Source organism: Trachypithecus francoisi, unplaced genomic scaffold (genome assembly GCF_009764315.1).
Source record: "Trachypithecus francoisi isolate TF-2019V2 unplaced genomic scaffold, Tfra_2.0 Contig01579, whole genome shotgun sequence".
Classification (NCBI taxonomy): Eukaryota; Metazoa; Chordata; class Mammalia; order Primates; family Cercopithecidae; genus Trachypithecus; species Trachypithecus francoisi.
The window spans coordinates 28,689,595-28,706,006 of record NW_022681442.1 but is presented as its reverse complement, the minus strand read 5'-3'; positions in this window follow the sequence as shown (position 1 = coordinate 28,706,006).

The window sequence follows — 16,412 nt, the reverse complement described above, 5'->3', positions numbered from 1 at the left end:
GAAATAACAGTTGGCAGAGGGTCTCAGGACCCTCTTCTGATCTTTTGCATATCTTCCTTCTGATCTTTTGCATGCACCTTTTGGACTTTTCATCATGTTTGCTTATTAAACAAAGCTCCTACTGCCATCATACTAATCATGCCAAAGATTGCCAAATCATGTTTGGTAGGAGAACTTTTGAGGTAGCTTTTAAGCAAATGCTTTTTTTTTCTTTTTCCTTTTTTTGCAACAGAATTAAGAAAACAAATTAATCATAAACATCTTTGAACCAAGTATCTCAAGAAAACAAATGAATAATAAATATCTTACCCTAATGACTGATGACATAGTGATTATCTGTTGTAAATTATCCTAATTGGATCAGGAATAGAGTTCGATCGTTTTTTAAAAAGAGAGCTAAGAGATGTAAAAATGACCAGGCATGGTGGTGTGTACCTGTAGTCCCAGCTACTGGGGAGGCTGAAGCAAGAGGATCGCTTGAGCCCAGGAGTTTCAGGCTGCAGTGAGCTATGATCGCACCACTGCACTCTAGCTGGGTGACAGAGCAAGACCCTATCTCTAAAAAACAAATAAATAGGCTGGGCATGATGGCTCACGCCTGTAATCCCAGCACTTTGCGAGGTCAAGGCAGGTGGATCACTTGAGGTCAGGAGTTTGAGACCAGCCTGACCAACATGGTGAGACCCCATCTCTACTGAAAATTCAAAACTTAGCCGGGTGTGGTGGCATGTGCCTGTAATCCCAGCTACTCCAGAGGCCAAGGCACGAGAATTGCTTGAACCTGGGAGGTGGAGGTTGTAGTGAGCTAAGATCATGCCACTGCACTCCAGCCTGAGTGACAGAGTGAGACTCTGTCAAAGAAAGAGAGAGAGAGGAAGGGGAGAGGAGGGGAGGGGAGGGGAGGGGAGGGAAGAAAGAGATGTAAACATGGTAAGTTTTCTTTTTCTTTATAAGGTGTCCTGGTTAAACTTTTAGCAAAATGATAGATCTAGTTTTTCCATAGTTAAAGAATATTAAGAACATTAAAGAAAGGTTCAAGGATGGTAAATAACTTGAATTCCAGTTGTACTTGAAGACTTTATTGGAGGACACAGAGAGGTGTAAGTCATGGTCATTATCATCAGGAGCTGGATAATTCAGTTTTTAAATAACAGCTTTCAGGCCGGGTGCGGTGGCTCACACCTGTAATCCCAGCACTTTGGGTGGCTGAAGTGGGTGGATTGCTTGAGCTCAGGAGTGCGAGACCAGCCTGGGCAACATGGTGAAACCCTGTCTCTACTAAAAATTCAAAAAATTAGCTGGGCGTGGTGGTGCGCGCCTGCAATCCCAGCTACTCGAGGCTGAGGCACGAGAATTGCTTGAATCCAGTGGGTGGATGTTGCAGTGACCCGAGATCGCGCCACTGCACTCCAGGCTGGGCAACAGGGCGAGACTCTGTCTCAAAAACAAAAAATAAAAATAAATAAACAAACAGCCTTCAACCAATCAAGGGTTTTGATGTCAACCAGTTGCCCTGGGCTCAGTACAAAAAGAACCAGGGGCATGGCATGGTCCAGGGGATTTTGAACTAGGGGTTTGAGAATTTTAAGGCATGTAAAACATTGGAATGGATTCCATAGGATAGACATCTGTTTTAAGAAAGCTGTTTAATATGGAGAAATTCTCAGATTTTTGAATAGGTTCAGCTATAGAGCCTAACTTACTATTACAGACAGAGGAAAGAACTAGGTAGTATCTTTTTAAGCCCTAGTCACCTTCATGACCTTGATTTTAAACATGCTTGCTTGGTTCTAGAGTGCCATATCTATCTAGTCATAACCTACTTTAATGTGAAAATGGTACATTACAGCATTAGCTACAATGGTACAGCTAGGATAAGCATACTTTGCTCTTCATGAGCACAAGATGGCCCTGCTTGGGGGGAATTGATTGAAGGACGTTTTGTTGACTGGGTGTGGTGGCTCATGCCTGTAATCCCAGCACTTTGGGAGGCTGAGGTGAGTGGATCACTTGAGGCCAGGAGTTCAAGACCAGCCTGGCTAACATGGCAAAACCCTGTCTCTACTAAAAATACAAAAATTAGCCAGGCATGGTGGCCAAGGCCTATAATCTCAGCTACTCAGGTGGCTGCGGCACAAGACTTGCTTGAACCTGGGAACTGGAGGTTGCAGTCAGCCGAGATCCCACCACTGCACTCCAACCTGGGTGGCAGAGTGAGACTCTGTCTCAGACAAAAAAAAAAAAAAAAGGGAGGTGTTTTGTTTATTTGGTTTATTAGGCTTTTTTGCATTTACAAGGAGAGGGTATTAGCTTTTTACTTGTTGTTCTGAACTCTCAGTTCCCCAAAAAGATGTTGAGTAATGGGATTGGGCTGGGCAACTTAGCAAGACCCCATCTCTAAAAAATAAAATTTTTATTTTTTTTATTTTTTATTTTTTTTCAAGATGGAGTCTTGCTCTGTTGCCCAGGCTGGAGTGCAGTGGCATGATCTTGGCTCACTGCAACCTCGACCTCCCAGGTTTAAGTGATTCTTTTGCCTCAGTCTCCCGAGTAGCTGAGATTACAGGCGTGTGCCACCACATCCTGCTAATTTTTGTAAGTTTAGTAGAGACGAGGTTTCACCATGTTAACCAGGGTAGTCTCAAACTCCTGACCTCATGATCCACCTGCCTTGGCCTCCCAAAGTTCTGGGATTACAGGCGTGAGCCACTGCGTCCAGCCTAAAAAACTAAAAAAAAAAAAAAAAGAATCATGGAAGCCTGTAGAAACTTTTCAGTTTACCAACTCAGGGAGTCCCAGCAGTAGCCTCAACAGGCCCCCACCCCCACATCCAGTCATGCATAGCTGAAAAGGGCATGGCTTTGTACCAAGACAGCCCCAGAACCTGCTCCTCCTATTTATTCTTGGCTTTTACTTGGATGGCTCCAGGGAAGCAGCTGAGGTAGTCACTCATTCCACCAAGTTAAGATGGGAATTATATTAAATGAGTCTGGCAAGGCATGGGAACTGTCTATCCTTTCTTTCGTTCATTTGCTAAATAGTAATTATCTCCTGTGTACCAGAAACTGTCCTAGGCACTGTTTGCTAAAATGGAATATTATGAACCCCATGGGCCAAGAGGACAAAAACTGCTGAGTGTATTTTTTAAACTTTGTTGGTACCTGTCCTGACTTCTGTGATTTGCCAATTTTCTTCAACCACGCACCACAGTTTGGGTCCAAACAAAGGTTCTTTTGTCTGAGAGTCAGTAGAGGGAGATCTCACTAGGGTAAAAATGAACTCTTTTTGAGGGTACAGTGAACTATGATCATGTAACTGCACTCCAGCCTGGGTGACAGAGCAAGACCTTGTCTCTCAAAAAAAAAAAAAAATTCTTTTGCAAATTAGAAGCTGGAATTATACAATCCTAACAATAACCTATGATGAGCTTTACTGTTTCATTCCAGTTTCTGTTCAGCTGCTGACCCTGCAATTCCTGAAAGCACAGCTCCCACTGAGGTTAACGCGAGTGTTATGTGAATGTAAGTTTTGTACTTAATTTCCTCCTGCTGAGTGAGCCTTGCTTGTCTTGGACTCACAATCGTAACAATTCCCTTCCGCAATGGGAACATGGTAGCCCCACCTTCCATGTGGCAGGGTCATGCTGCAGTGCAATGCTCCAGGTGAGGGGAAAGATCAATTTAGAACCAAAATATTCTGCCCTAATACTACTTCATTGCCTCATATAGTAACACAATGCCTCATAATACATTGTCCAGAAGCCAGAGAGAGTAAAAATGTAGACTGGCCAGTCAATGATGTTCTAGGTACATTTCTTTTTTTTTAAGAAATGGGGTCTTTCTATCTTGTCCACGCCAGACTTGAACTTCTGGGCTCAAGTGATCCCCCCATCTCAGCTTCCCAGGTAGCTGGGACTGCAGGTACATGCCAGTGAGCTCCTCATCTCTAACTTTTAAACTATGCCTAAAGCCACTAACCTTTTTCTCATTGGTGGAGTGAAAAGTGATGCAGGAGACAGCAAGCAAGTATTCTTTTAGATCTGGCTCTGCCGCTGAACTTCTTATTTGGCCATAGGAACATCATTTGTCCACTTTGGGATTCACTTTCCCCATCTGTCAAGTGAAGGCACTGAACTTGGAAGACTCTCAAGTTCTCTTCCAGATGGAGAAACAGATTTATGGGTCCGGATTCTGTAGAGGTCATAGTGTTTTTTCCCGTTTTTTACAATTAGTTGCCTACATTTATAAATCAGAAAATTCTGTATAACATATGAATTTGGGATGGGCACGATGGCTCACGCCTGTAATCCCAGCACTTTGGGAAGCCAAGGAGGGCGGATCAGGAGTTCGAAACAAGCCTGGCCAACATGGTGAAACCCTGTCTCTACTAAAGATATAAAAATTAGCCACGTTTGGTGCCTGTAGTCCCAGCTACATGGGAGGCTGAGGCAGGAGAATCACTTGATCCCGGGAGGCGGAGTTTGCAGTGAGCTGAGATCACGCCACTGCACTCCCAACCTGGGTGACAGAGTAAGACTCTGTCTCAAAATAATAATAATAATAAAAAACTTCATATATATCATATATAATATATATTTCATAGATATCACAGATATATATTTCACATGTATTTCATATATATCATATATTTTATATATATCATATATTTTATATATATTTCATATATATGATATATATTTCATATATCATATATCAATCATATTTCATATATATGAAATATATATATCACATATATGAAATATGTATCTCATATATCACATATATGAGATATATATCATATATCATATATTTCATATATATATGAATTTGGGGCTTCTTGAAAAATCAAAAATGCTGGCAATAGCAGCCCTACATTTCTGCATAGTTGTGATGGGCATAGCTGAGTAATGGGTTCCCCTTCAGACAGGGCATGTCCCTTTAGATAGTTTGCCACCATCCCCACCTCAAGTCAACTTCACTCACCCCTGTAGGCCTTTGAGTTTGTGGCCCTTTTTTAAGGATTAGAACTAGTACAATTTCATCAATGTTACAAGTGAGGTTTTTTCCCATCATAGCTCAGATGATGGAAGTCAGTGGCACTAACATATATTTAATTCATTACAAGCAGTAACCAAGAAGGGCACATGGAGCTTTGTAGGGATGCTCATAGGAGGACACCAGAGAGTGCTAGAGCTGCTTATGGTAATGTGACCTACAACTCAGAGCCTAATTGTGTCAGGTGAAGTGGCCTGGACAGCTTACTCTCTGTTCTCAGAGTTAACAAGCTCCCATCACATAACTTTCTTTGTGAATATTAAATAAGCCTACTCTGGAAAGCAAATGTCAAGTTGCCAGGGAGGAGAGGTTTGCACAGCAAGTGCAGAATGATTTGTGTGGCTTCTAGGCTTTGTAGTTAATCTTTTATTAACTGTCCTTATTTTCTTTTCAAAATTAACCTTATTATTCCTTTCAACTGGATCTAACTAAGGAAATGCTGCAAAGGGGGTATTTTATTTTTGCTTTTAAATAATGTAGCAGGAACCCATGAAGCCAGCGCAACCCTTTAAAGATGGTGATTTCTCATGGTTATGAGGAAGATTCATTGGTTTGTGTGGGATAAAAACCAGTCAAATACCCCACGTTGTTTCTTTACTAAACTCCCTTATGCCTCCCTCACAATGCTGATTTTTCTAATTTTACAGAAAACTGAGGCTGAGTATATTCAAATGGTTTAAATGATGGGATCACTTTTTTTGTTTGTTTTTAAGACAGGGTCTTGCTCTGTCACCGAGGCTGGAGTGCAGTGGTGCGATCCCGGCTTACTGCAACCTCTGCCTCTTGGGCTCAAGCGATCCTCCCACCTCAACCTTCCGAGTAGCAGGGACTACAGGCATGCGCCACCATCACGGAGCTAATTTTTGTATTTTTTGTGGAGATGGGGTCTTCCTATAGTGCACAGGCTGGTCTGGAACTCTTGGGCTCAATTGATCCACCCGCCTCGGCCTCCCAAAGTATGGGGATTACAGGCATGAGCCACCGTGCCTGGCTGGGATCACATTCTAATAAATGTTAGAACAAAGGCCAGAACTTGTTCTGACTCCTATACCATTGTATTATATGGTTTGTCCTTGCTTTCCTTTAGGGAATTCCTAAATTTAAGGATATAGCAACTAAAAAGGGAAATGATTACTATAAAAGTAAGGATATTCCAGGGGTGCGGTGGCTCACACCTGTAATCCCAGAACTTTGGGAGACTGAGGCAGGCAGATCACTTGAGGTTAGGAGTTCGAGACCAGCCTGTCCAACATGGTGAAACCCCATCTCTACTAAAAATACAAAAATTAGCTGGGTGTGGTGGTGTGCACCTGTAATCCCAGGTACTCAGGAGGCTGAAGTGGGAGAATTGTTTGAACCCGGGAGGTGGAGGTTGCAGTGAGTCAAGATTGCACCAACACCCTCCAGCCTGGGCAACAGAGCAAGAATCTGTCTCAAAAAAAAAAAAAAAAAAGTAAGGATAGTGGATACATCTGGAGTAGAGGGAGAAGGGTGTGGTCTAGTGGTCTAGAAGGGATATATAGGGGTTTTCTTGACTAGGGGGTGGTCATCTTTACCATGATAATTATCATGTGAACATAGTCTGCCTGGGGCTGTCCCAGTTTAAGCCTCAAACCAGGTTAAATTTTTTTTTTTTTTTGACATGGAGTCTTGCTCTGTCACCAAGGCTGGACTGCAGTGACGCTACTTCAGCTCACTGCAACCTCTGCCTCCGGATTCCAGCAATTCTCCTGCCTCTGCCTCCCAAGTAACTGAGATTACAAGCGCCCGCCACCACACCTAACTAATTTTGATATTTTTAATAGAGACATGGTTTTGCCATGCTGGCCAGACTGGTCTCGAACTCCTGACCTCAAGTAATCCACCTGCCTCGGCCTCCCAAAATGTTAGGATTATAGGCGTGAGCCACCATGCCCAGCCAGGTTAAATATTAATAGTAGCCTTTTTTTTATTTTCAAAGGGGTTCTGTTTTAGATCAATATATCAATATTACGTGGTCAGCTATTATACCGTACATTTATGTTTTATGCACTTTTATGTATTTATTGTATGTCTAAAATGTTTTTTTTTTTTTTTTTTGAGACGGAGTCTCGCTCTGTCGCCCGGGCTGGAGTGCAGTGGCCGGATCTCAGCTCACTGCAAGCTCCGCCTCCCGGGTTTACGCCATTCTCTCGCCTCAGCCTCCCGAGTAGCTGGGACTACAGGCGCCCGCCATCTCGCCCGGCTAATTTTTTGTATATTTTAGTAGAGACGGGGTTTCACCGTGTTAGCCAGGATGGTCTCGATCTCCTGACCTCGTGATCCGCCCGTCTCGGCCTCCCAAAGTGCTGGGATTACAGGCTTGAGCCACCGCGCCCGGCCTAAAATGTTTTTAAGTTAAAAAAAAATTAGTATCAGGAAGTCTGGCCTATGATGAGGAGTCCAGGCCAACCTGGGAAACCATGCAAGAGACCACAGCAGCAGTATCACCAATCCAGGTGTGGACTTCCTGAACAGAGGCTGTGATGCCCCATCTTGGTTTTCTTTTCTTTTCTTTTCTTTTTTTTTTTTTGAGATGGAGTCTGGCTCTGTCGCCCAGGCTGGAATGAAGTGGTGCAATCTCGGCTCACTGCAACCTCCACCTCCCGCGTTCAAGAGATTCTCCTGCCTCCAGAGTAGCTGGGACTACAGGCACATGCTGCCACGCCCGGCTAATTTTTATATTTTTAGTAGAGACGGGGTTTCACCATATTGGCCAGGATGGTCTAGATCTCTTGACCTCGTGATCCGCCCACCTTGGCCTCCCAAAGTGCTGGGATTACAGGCGTGAGCCACCGCGCCTGGCCCCCACCTTGGTTTTCTTCTGGCTCCCGTGACTTGAGGTAATTATCTTTGTTTCTTTGTCTTACATATGGCTGGAGAAGTGGCATAGCTCTTAGTTCTAATTGTGAAAGTCAGTCCAAGATAATATATGAGAAAGTGCGTTGTAAACAGTTTAGGTTTTTTCTACTTTGAGTGGCAGGAGTTTCCTAAATTCCTAGATCGGCAGGACCTCAGCATCATTGCAGTGGTACCTGTCAGGTTAATCTTCCTGTAATACAGCCTTTCTACTTAAAAACTTTTTACTCTAACTCCTGGATACCTACAGAATGAAATCCAAAGTCCTAAACTTGGCATTCGACACACCACAAACTGACACCCAACCAACTTGCCAACACTATTCCTGCTGTTCCTCTTCATTGGCTATTGAACCACATTCAACCATGTGGTGTTCCAAAAATGCTGTTCCCTTTCCAACCTCACCTCACACTTTTCTCTCCAGTAGAATGCCTTCTTCTTTCTTATTTATTTATTTTGAGATGGAGTTTTGCTCTTTTGCCCAGGCTGGAGTGCAGTGGCATGATCTTGGCTCACTGCAACCTTCTGTCTTCCGGGATCTATTCTCCTGCCTCAGGCTCCCAAGTAGCTGGGATTACAGGCACCTGCCACCACGCCCGGCTAATTTTTGTATTTTTATTAGAGATGGGGTTTCACCATGTTGGCCAGGCTGGTCTCGAACTCCTGACCTCAAGTGACCTACCTGCCTCAGCCTCTCAAAGTGCTGGGATTGCAGGCATGAGCTACCATGCCTGGCTTCTTTCTTATCTTTCAATCTCTTTGGTGGGGAACGAATGTCTGTGTCCCCCCAAAATTCATACACTAAAGCTCACAAGGTGACTGTATTTGAAGATGGAACCTCTAAGGAAGTACTTAAGGTTAACATAGGTCATCAGGGTGGGGCCCTGATCCAGTTGCCTAGTGTCCTTATAAGAACAGACATCAGAGAGCTGGCTCTCTCTCCGTGCACATACAGAGGAAGTCCACGTGAGGACAAAGTGGCTGTCTGCAAGCCAGGAAGAGAGGCTTCCCCGGAAACTCACCCTGTTGGACCTTGATCTGGAACTTTTAGCCTCCAGAACAGTGAGAAAATAAATTTCCATTGTATAGGCCAACCAGTCTGTTACTTTTTTTTTTTTTCCAAAGACAGAGTCTCACTCTGTCACCCAGGCTGGAATGCAGCAGCAATATCTCGGCTCACTGCAATCTCTGCCCCCTGGGTTCTAGCAATTCTCCTGCCTCAGCCTCCTGAGTAGCTGGGACTACAGGCACACACCGCCATGCCCGGCTAATTTTTTGTATTTTAGTAGAGACTGGGTTTCACTGTGTTGCCCAGTCTGGTCACAAACTCCTGAGCTCAGGCAATCCACCTGCCTCGGCCTCCCAAAGTGCTAGGATTACAGGTGTGAGCCACCGTGCCTGGCCCTGTTATCATGCTGAGTGTCAACTTGATTGAAGGATGCAAAGTGTTGATCCTGGGTGTGTCTGTGAGGGTGCTGCCAAAGGAGATGAACATTTGAGTCAGTGGGCTGGCGAAGGCAGACCCACCCTTAATCTGGTGGCCACAATCTAATCAGTTGCCAGAGAATATAAAGCAGGCAGAAAAAACGTGAAAAGGTGAGACTGGCCTAGCCTCCCAGCCTACCTCTTTCTCCTGTGCTAGATGCTTCCTGCCCTCCAACACTGGACTCCAAGTTCTTCAGTTTGGAGACTCAGATTGGCTCTCCTCGCTTCTCCAGCTTGCAGACAGCCTATTGTGGGACCTTGTGATTGTGTAAGTTAATACTTAATAAACTCCTTTATATGTATATATAAAGCCTATATATATAGCCTATATATATATAAAGTCTCTCTATATAACCTTTATATATAAAAATATATACAGGCTATATATATAGATATATAGATATTAGTTCTGTCCCTCTAGGGAACCCTGACTGACACACTGTCTATGGTATTTTGTTATGGCACCTGGCACTGCGAGCACGCTAAGACACCCTTTTTGGAATAGCTCTGACATGGCATATACCTAAAACTTCTATTCCTCAAAGTTCTTCAATCCTTCCACTTTATTTTACTTCTTTTTAAGACATTTGATGTTCTATCTTGTATTTTGTAGTTATTTATGTACACATTTGCTAACTTCCTTGCTAGTAAGTTTTTGGGGTAACCCCTGATTCCATATTGCAGCTCTGCAATGCCTAGTACATGGTTTGGAAGTTATTAAATATACAACATATATTAGTTGATAAATTTATAAATAAAAGAGGGGAAAAATAAATGAGGTGGGAAAACACAAATTTTTTATTTAAAATTTAAAGAGGACACAGAAAATTGAGGCAACGTATTAATAAATGGGAACAAATAAGTTAAATCTTCAGTTTAGTGATATTTAAAATAAATAGGTTCCTGCCAGCAGAGGTGTCAAAATATAAAAAAAGATAGGTATCTCAGAGGAACTAAAAATAGGGGTGGTTTGGTTTTGTGTTTTTTTCCCGACTGACATGTTGTTTTGTCTTTGCATGGGGGGATTTGACTTATTGGAGTCGAATTTTAGCCCAACTTCAGAGGCTGTGGAGAAAAGACCACGGGAAGGAGCTCAGCTGGTATGGGAAAGCTGATATTTTATGACTAGAGTAATAAATGGAAGCTCTGGTGTCAGCGCCATGCAGGTCTGAGTCTTATGGGAGGACTCAGAATTGGACATTCAGGACCTATTTGTTTTCCTGACATCTTATTCCTAATTACCATCCTCCTGTCAGAGTCTTCTTTATTTCCCACCTGTTTCTCACTCCCCAAATGTAGTTTTAAATTAGTTTTTTGAATAGGTAATATTCACATGGTTCAACATTTTAAAAATATGGAAGTGAACTGTTTCCCTAAAAGCATGACCTGGGTTGAGTGTTTTAGTCACAGTGATAAAGATAACCAATCTCAGAGCCTTGCTTACACCCTTGTCCACAGCAGAGCCTCCAGCTGGAAGAGCCTCCAGCTGGAAGAACCAGGCATAAAGAACATTCTAGAAGATTCTAGAAAATCCCACAGTGGCAGGGCTTGGCAGTCAGAGAGCAGGGGTGCTGGGGTAGGGCAAACAGTGGACTTTTAGCAGCAGAGCTGTTCTCTGAGTAGCCCAGAAGAGTCAAGGGAGCCGTGGAGAAAGGCAGGGGGTGACAGCTCAGAGCACAGAAGACCTCCCATGTGGGCACCTGACAGCCCCATTCCCAGGAACAGCGGCACCCAAGGACCATGGGGGGCTCTTCTCAAAGAAGATGCTTTTCCCACAACTCCATTGAAAAGCCACATTTTTCTCTTCTTCTACCTAGTAACAATGTTCAGAAAATATTTAGAAAAAGGAGGAAAACGGGAAAGCCCTAAATAAGAGGCCTGAAAACTCCTCTTGAGATGGTAAATGGTGTTGCAGATTTTATTTTACTTTTTTTTTTTTTTAACTGTTGTGAAAAAAAACCTTAGCTAAAAGAGTTCTATGTATTTGAGCAAGTGGATAGTGTTGCTTCAGAGAAATTCCTCTCAGGGTAAACAGATTTGATACAGATTTGACTCTGTGGAAAGTGTGGTTAACTCCAGCATTTTCCTAGTTCCTGTGTTTCCTCAGATCTTGTGGGGTTGTTTGTTTGTTTCAGACAGAGTCTCACTGTCACCCAGGCTGGAGTGCAGTGGTGCCATCTCGGCTCACTGCAATCTCCGCCTCCCAAGTTCAAGTGATTCTCCTGCCTCAGCCTCCCGAGTAGCTGGGATTACAGGCGCCTACCACCACACCTGGCTAATTTTAGTATTTTTAGTAGAGATGGGTTTTCACCATGTTGGCCAGACTGTTCTTGAACTCCTGACCTCTGGTGATCTGCCTGCCTCAGCTTCCCAAAGTGCTGGGATTACAGGTGTGAACCATCATGCCCAACTTTTTTTTTTTTTTTTTTTTTTTGAGATAGGGTCTCACTCTGTCACCCAGGCTGGAGTGCAGCAGCACGATCATGGCTCACTGTAGCCTTGAACACCTGGGCTCAAGTGATCCACCCACTTCAGCCTCCTGAGTAGTTGGGACTACAGGAACATGCCACCATGCGCAGCTAATATTTTATTTTTGGTAGACAGTGTCTTACTATGTTGCCCAGACTGGTCTTGAACTCCTGGGCTCAAATTATCCTCCTGCCTTGGCCTCCTAAAGTCGTGGGATTACAGGCATGAGCCACCATGGCCAGCCAAGATCTTGTGTTTTGGTGTGATTAAAATGTCGTTGTTGGAGCCTGATGCATTAGCTTGTGCCTATAGCTTCAGCTACTCAGGAGGCTGAGGAAGGAAGATTGCTTGAGTTTGAGCCCAAGAGTTTGAGGCTGCAGTGAGCTATGATTGTGCCACTGCACTCCAGCCTGCGCAACAGAGTGAGACCCTGTTCCCTAAAAAGAAAAAAGAAATGATACCGTTGAAGCAATAAATACGAATACTTTGTATAAGTAGGCAATTTTTGGAAAAAAGAAAAGCTTCTCTATAAAATCAGCTTTATGTTGAGCAACAAAATGTGTAGAATGACATTTAGTGTTTTACTTGCCATCTTTAAGAAAATCAAACTCATCAAACTTTAAAAGATTTTTAGGTCTGGATGCAATGCCTTCCAAATCCCTGAACCTGGAGACTTAGGAGCTTATCTTTTGCAGGTGAGAAAATTGAAGTCACCCTTCCCTTTTAGTATCTAGTGAAGGATTCTGGAAAGGGAGGGTTAGTTAGGGAAGGTATGTGGTTCTGGCTTTATCTAAATGACTTGCCCAAGGTCAGACCGTCAGAACTTAAATAGGATTGGGCAGCAGCAACCATTTAGCAATCTTGGGCCTTTTGTCCCCTTTATGGAGGTGAAATATCATAATTCAAGAGTCTCATTTTTGTTTTTCTTCCAGATTTCAGAAGAGATCCCTAGAGGCAGGTGTTGACTGTGCCCTCCATTTAAACAAATAGATGAGCTGGGAAGTCCCTGGAAGTCACTATAAGCCTGCTCTATAGCAGGTCCTCACTAAAGAGAGGGTAACGGCTGGGCACGGTGGCTCACACCTGTAATCCCAGCACTTTACGAAGCTGAGGCAGGTGGATCACCTGAGGTTAGGAGTTCGAGACCAGCCTGCCCAACATGGCAAAACCCCGTCTCTAATAAAAAATACAAAAAATTAGCCAGGTGTGGTGGCAGGCGCCTGTAATCCCAGCTACTTGGGAGGCTGAGGCAGGAGAATTGCTTGAACCTGGGAGGCAGGGGTTGCAGTGAGCCGAGATCATGCCACTGCACTGCACTGTAGCCTGGGCGACAAGAGCGAAACTCTGTCTCAAAAAAAAAAAAAAAAAAAAGAGAGAGAGAGAAACTCCTGAAGCCAAAAAGCCTTCAAACTTGAAGGAAGATCCCTCTTGCTAAGGAACAATTACTTGGCTTAGGCATCTAGATTGCTCTGTGTGTTTTGAGTATACATGAAGAGTATAACCCCCCACCAACCACCCAGGATCATTCAGCAACCCTCTGTGTGAATTTGAGTTTTTTTTTTTTTTTTTAATATTGTAAGTTGTCTGGGTATCCTTTTCTGACCTTTTTCTTCTATGAAGTCCTGAATTTCTAACTGGCTTCGAAATTGCTGAATGTCACATTTTCCTGTTGTAGCTTTCTCTGAAATGCACAGGAAATGTCTGTAGGGTTGGTAAGCTCCTCCTCCCCCCACTTCAAGAGCCTGTCTTCTCTCTTAGCTCCCTTAAAAACATTTGTAATATTTCCACTTTTTATGAAGTCAAAATGGTTTCATTTTCAATCCACTAAGTTAGAAGGATCATGTCTGTCCTTAACCTTTGCCAAATATTCTTTTTTTTTTTTTTTTTTTTTTTGAGACGGAGTCTCGCTCTGTCGCCCAGGCTGGAGTGCAGTGGCCAGATCTCAGCTCACTGCAAGCTCCGCCTCCCGGGTGTAAGCCATTCTCCTGCCTCAGCCTCCCGAGTAGCTGGGGCTACAGGCGCCCGCCACCTCGCCAGGCTAGTTTTTTGTATTTTTTAGTAGAGACGGGGTTTCACCGTGTTAGCCAGGAGGGTCTTGATCTCCTGACCTCGTGATCCGCCCGTCTCGGCCTCCCAAAGTGCTGGGATTACAGGCTTGAGCCACCGTGCCCGGCCCAAATATTCTTAAAAATCATTTTTTTTCCTTTGAAACTTCCATAATGCCATTCTTATAAATGCATGCCAAGCCTGTAGGTGGTTTTCTTCATCTGAACTTACTTTTCAAATATAGCAGTATGAGACTTGGGGTAGGGGAAGCAGCATCATAAATGGAAGGGCTGGCAACTAGATTCAGGACATTGTTTAAAATAATCAGAATAAATACTTTCACTTATTTAACCTTCTACATATATTGTTTTGAATATCTATCATTGGCCGGGCATGGTGGCTCATACATGTAATCCCAGCACTTTGGGAGGCAAAGGAAGGAGGATCTCTTGAGGCAAGAAGTTTGAGACCAGCCTGGGAACATGGCAAAACCCTGTCTCTACTAAAAATTAAAAGAAAATTAGGCAGATGTGGTGGCGTGTGCTGGTAGTCCCAGCTACTTGGGAGGCTGAGCCCAGGAAGTGGAGACTGCAGTGAGCCATGACTGTGCCACTGTACTCCAGCCTGGATGACAGAGTGAGACCTTGTTTTGTGTTTTTTTAAAAAGAATAAAGAATATCTAGGGCCAGGCATGGTGGCTCATGCCTGTAATCCTAGCACTTTGGGAGGCCCAAGTGGGCAGATCACCTGAGGCCAGGAGTTTGAGACCAGCCTAGCCAACATATAGTGAAACCCCGTCTCTACTGAAAATACAAAAATTAGCTGGGCATAGTGGTGCATGCCTGTAGTCCTAGCTACTAGAGAAGCTGAGGCAAGAGAGAATCCCTTGAACCTAGGAGGTGGAGGTTGCAGTGAACTGAGATCGCGCCACTGCACTCCAGCCTGGGTGACAGAGTGAGACTCTGTCTCTCAAAAAAAAAAAAAAAATATATATATATATAAATATAACACATATGTATATATGTATGTGATATATCTATATATCTACTATTCTAGGCCCTTGTGATACAGCAGTGAACAAACAGACACACTTTTTGCCCTCAGGGAGCTTAAGTTCTAGTGGAAGGAGACAGATAACAAACCAAATCAATAATTTACATAGTGTATTAGAAAGCGATCTTTGCTTTGAAGAAAAATAAAGTAGATGCGGCATAGAGGGAGTGTTTTCCACAAGTTTAAAATCAGATGGCTTTTGAGCAAAGCACTAAAGGAGGTGAAAAAGGCTATGCTGACATCTGGGGGAAGAGAGCCCCAAGCCCAGGAAACAAACAGCAAGTGCAAAGGCTCGCAGGGGAAAATCCCTGGAGTGATGGAGAAACAGCTTGGAGAGAAATTAATTTGGCTTATTATCTGTCTCCTTCCACTAGGAGAACAGCAGGTGATGAGGTCTGAGAAGTAACGGGAGGGGTCGGGCGCGGTGGCTCAAGCCTGTAATCCCAGCACTTTGGGAGGCCGAGACGGGCGGATCACGAGGTCAGGAGATCGAGACCATCCTGGCTAACATGGTGAAACCCCGTCTCTACTAAAAAATACAAAAAAAACTAGCCGGGCGACATGGCGGGCGCCTGTAGTCCCAGCTGCTTGGGAGGCTGAGGCAGGAGAATGGCGTAAACCCAGGAGGCGGAGCTTGCAGTGAGCTGAGACCCGGCCACTGCACTCCAGCCTGGGCGGCAGAGCGAGACTCCGTCTCAAAAAAAAAAAAAAAAAAAGAGAGAAGTAACGGGAGGTAGCAGACCTTTGAGCCTACTAGGATGATGTACGTACTTTGGGTTTTTCTAGGATGAGATGGGAAGCCAGTGGAGGCGTTTCAGCCAAGGGAGATACAGAATCTCATGGACAAGATCACTTGCTGCTGGGTTAAGAAGGGAAAGGAGCAGGTGTCGAAGAGGGAAGATCAGTTAGGAGGCCACTGCAATCATTCCAGAAATAACTCACACCAGAAATTAATCAGAGATGTTTGACGCATTTATAGAAGCGGGGGCGAGGGGCGAATGTGCTTGTAGAATACAAAAGAGGTAGGGAAACATTAAACATTTTTAATGTTTTAAGTTTCAAGGAAAAGATCAATTTGACAGCTACTTTGCTACCTCGTCACCTCCAGGTGACGTTGGGAGTACTGGGGAGCTAGGTTTCCAGAACTTTTTGCTCTTGAGTGACCTATGACCCTAGCAGAGTTTGGCCAGTGTGATTAAGAACGAGCCTCTGTGGGTCGGTTTAGGATGGGATGCTTGCCGCCCTCCCATTTCCTTAACTTGCCTGGGTTCCTGTTGGGAATACATATTCGGGGCCCTTCCCACTCTGTAAATATGAGAAAGGGTCTAGGAAGTATATACTTTTAGTGATAATATGTAGGGGTTCTATGACTAGCAAATTTGGGGAACTGTCCCTCTGACCGCCCCATCCGTAACTTTCTGTACACCT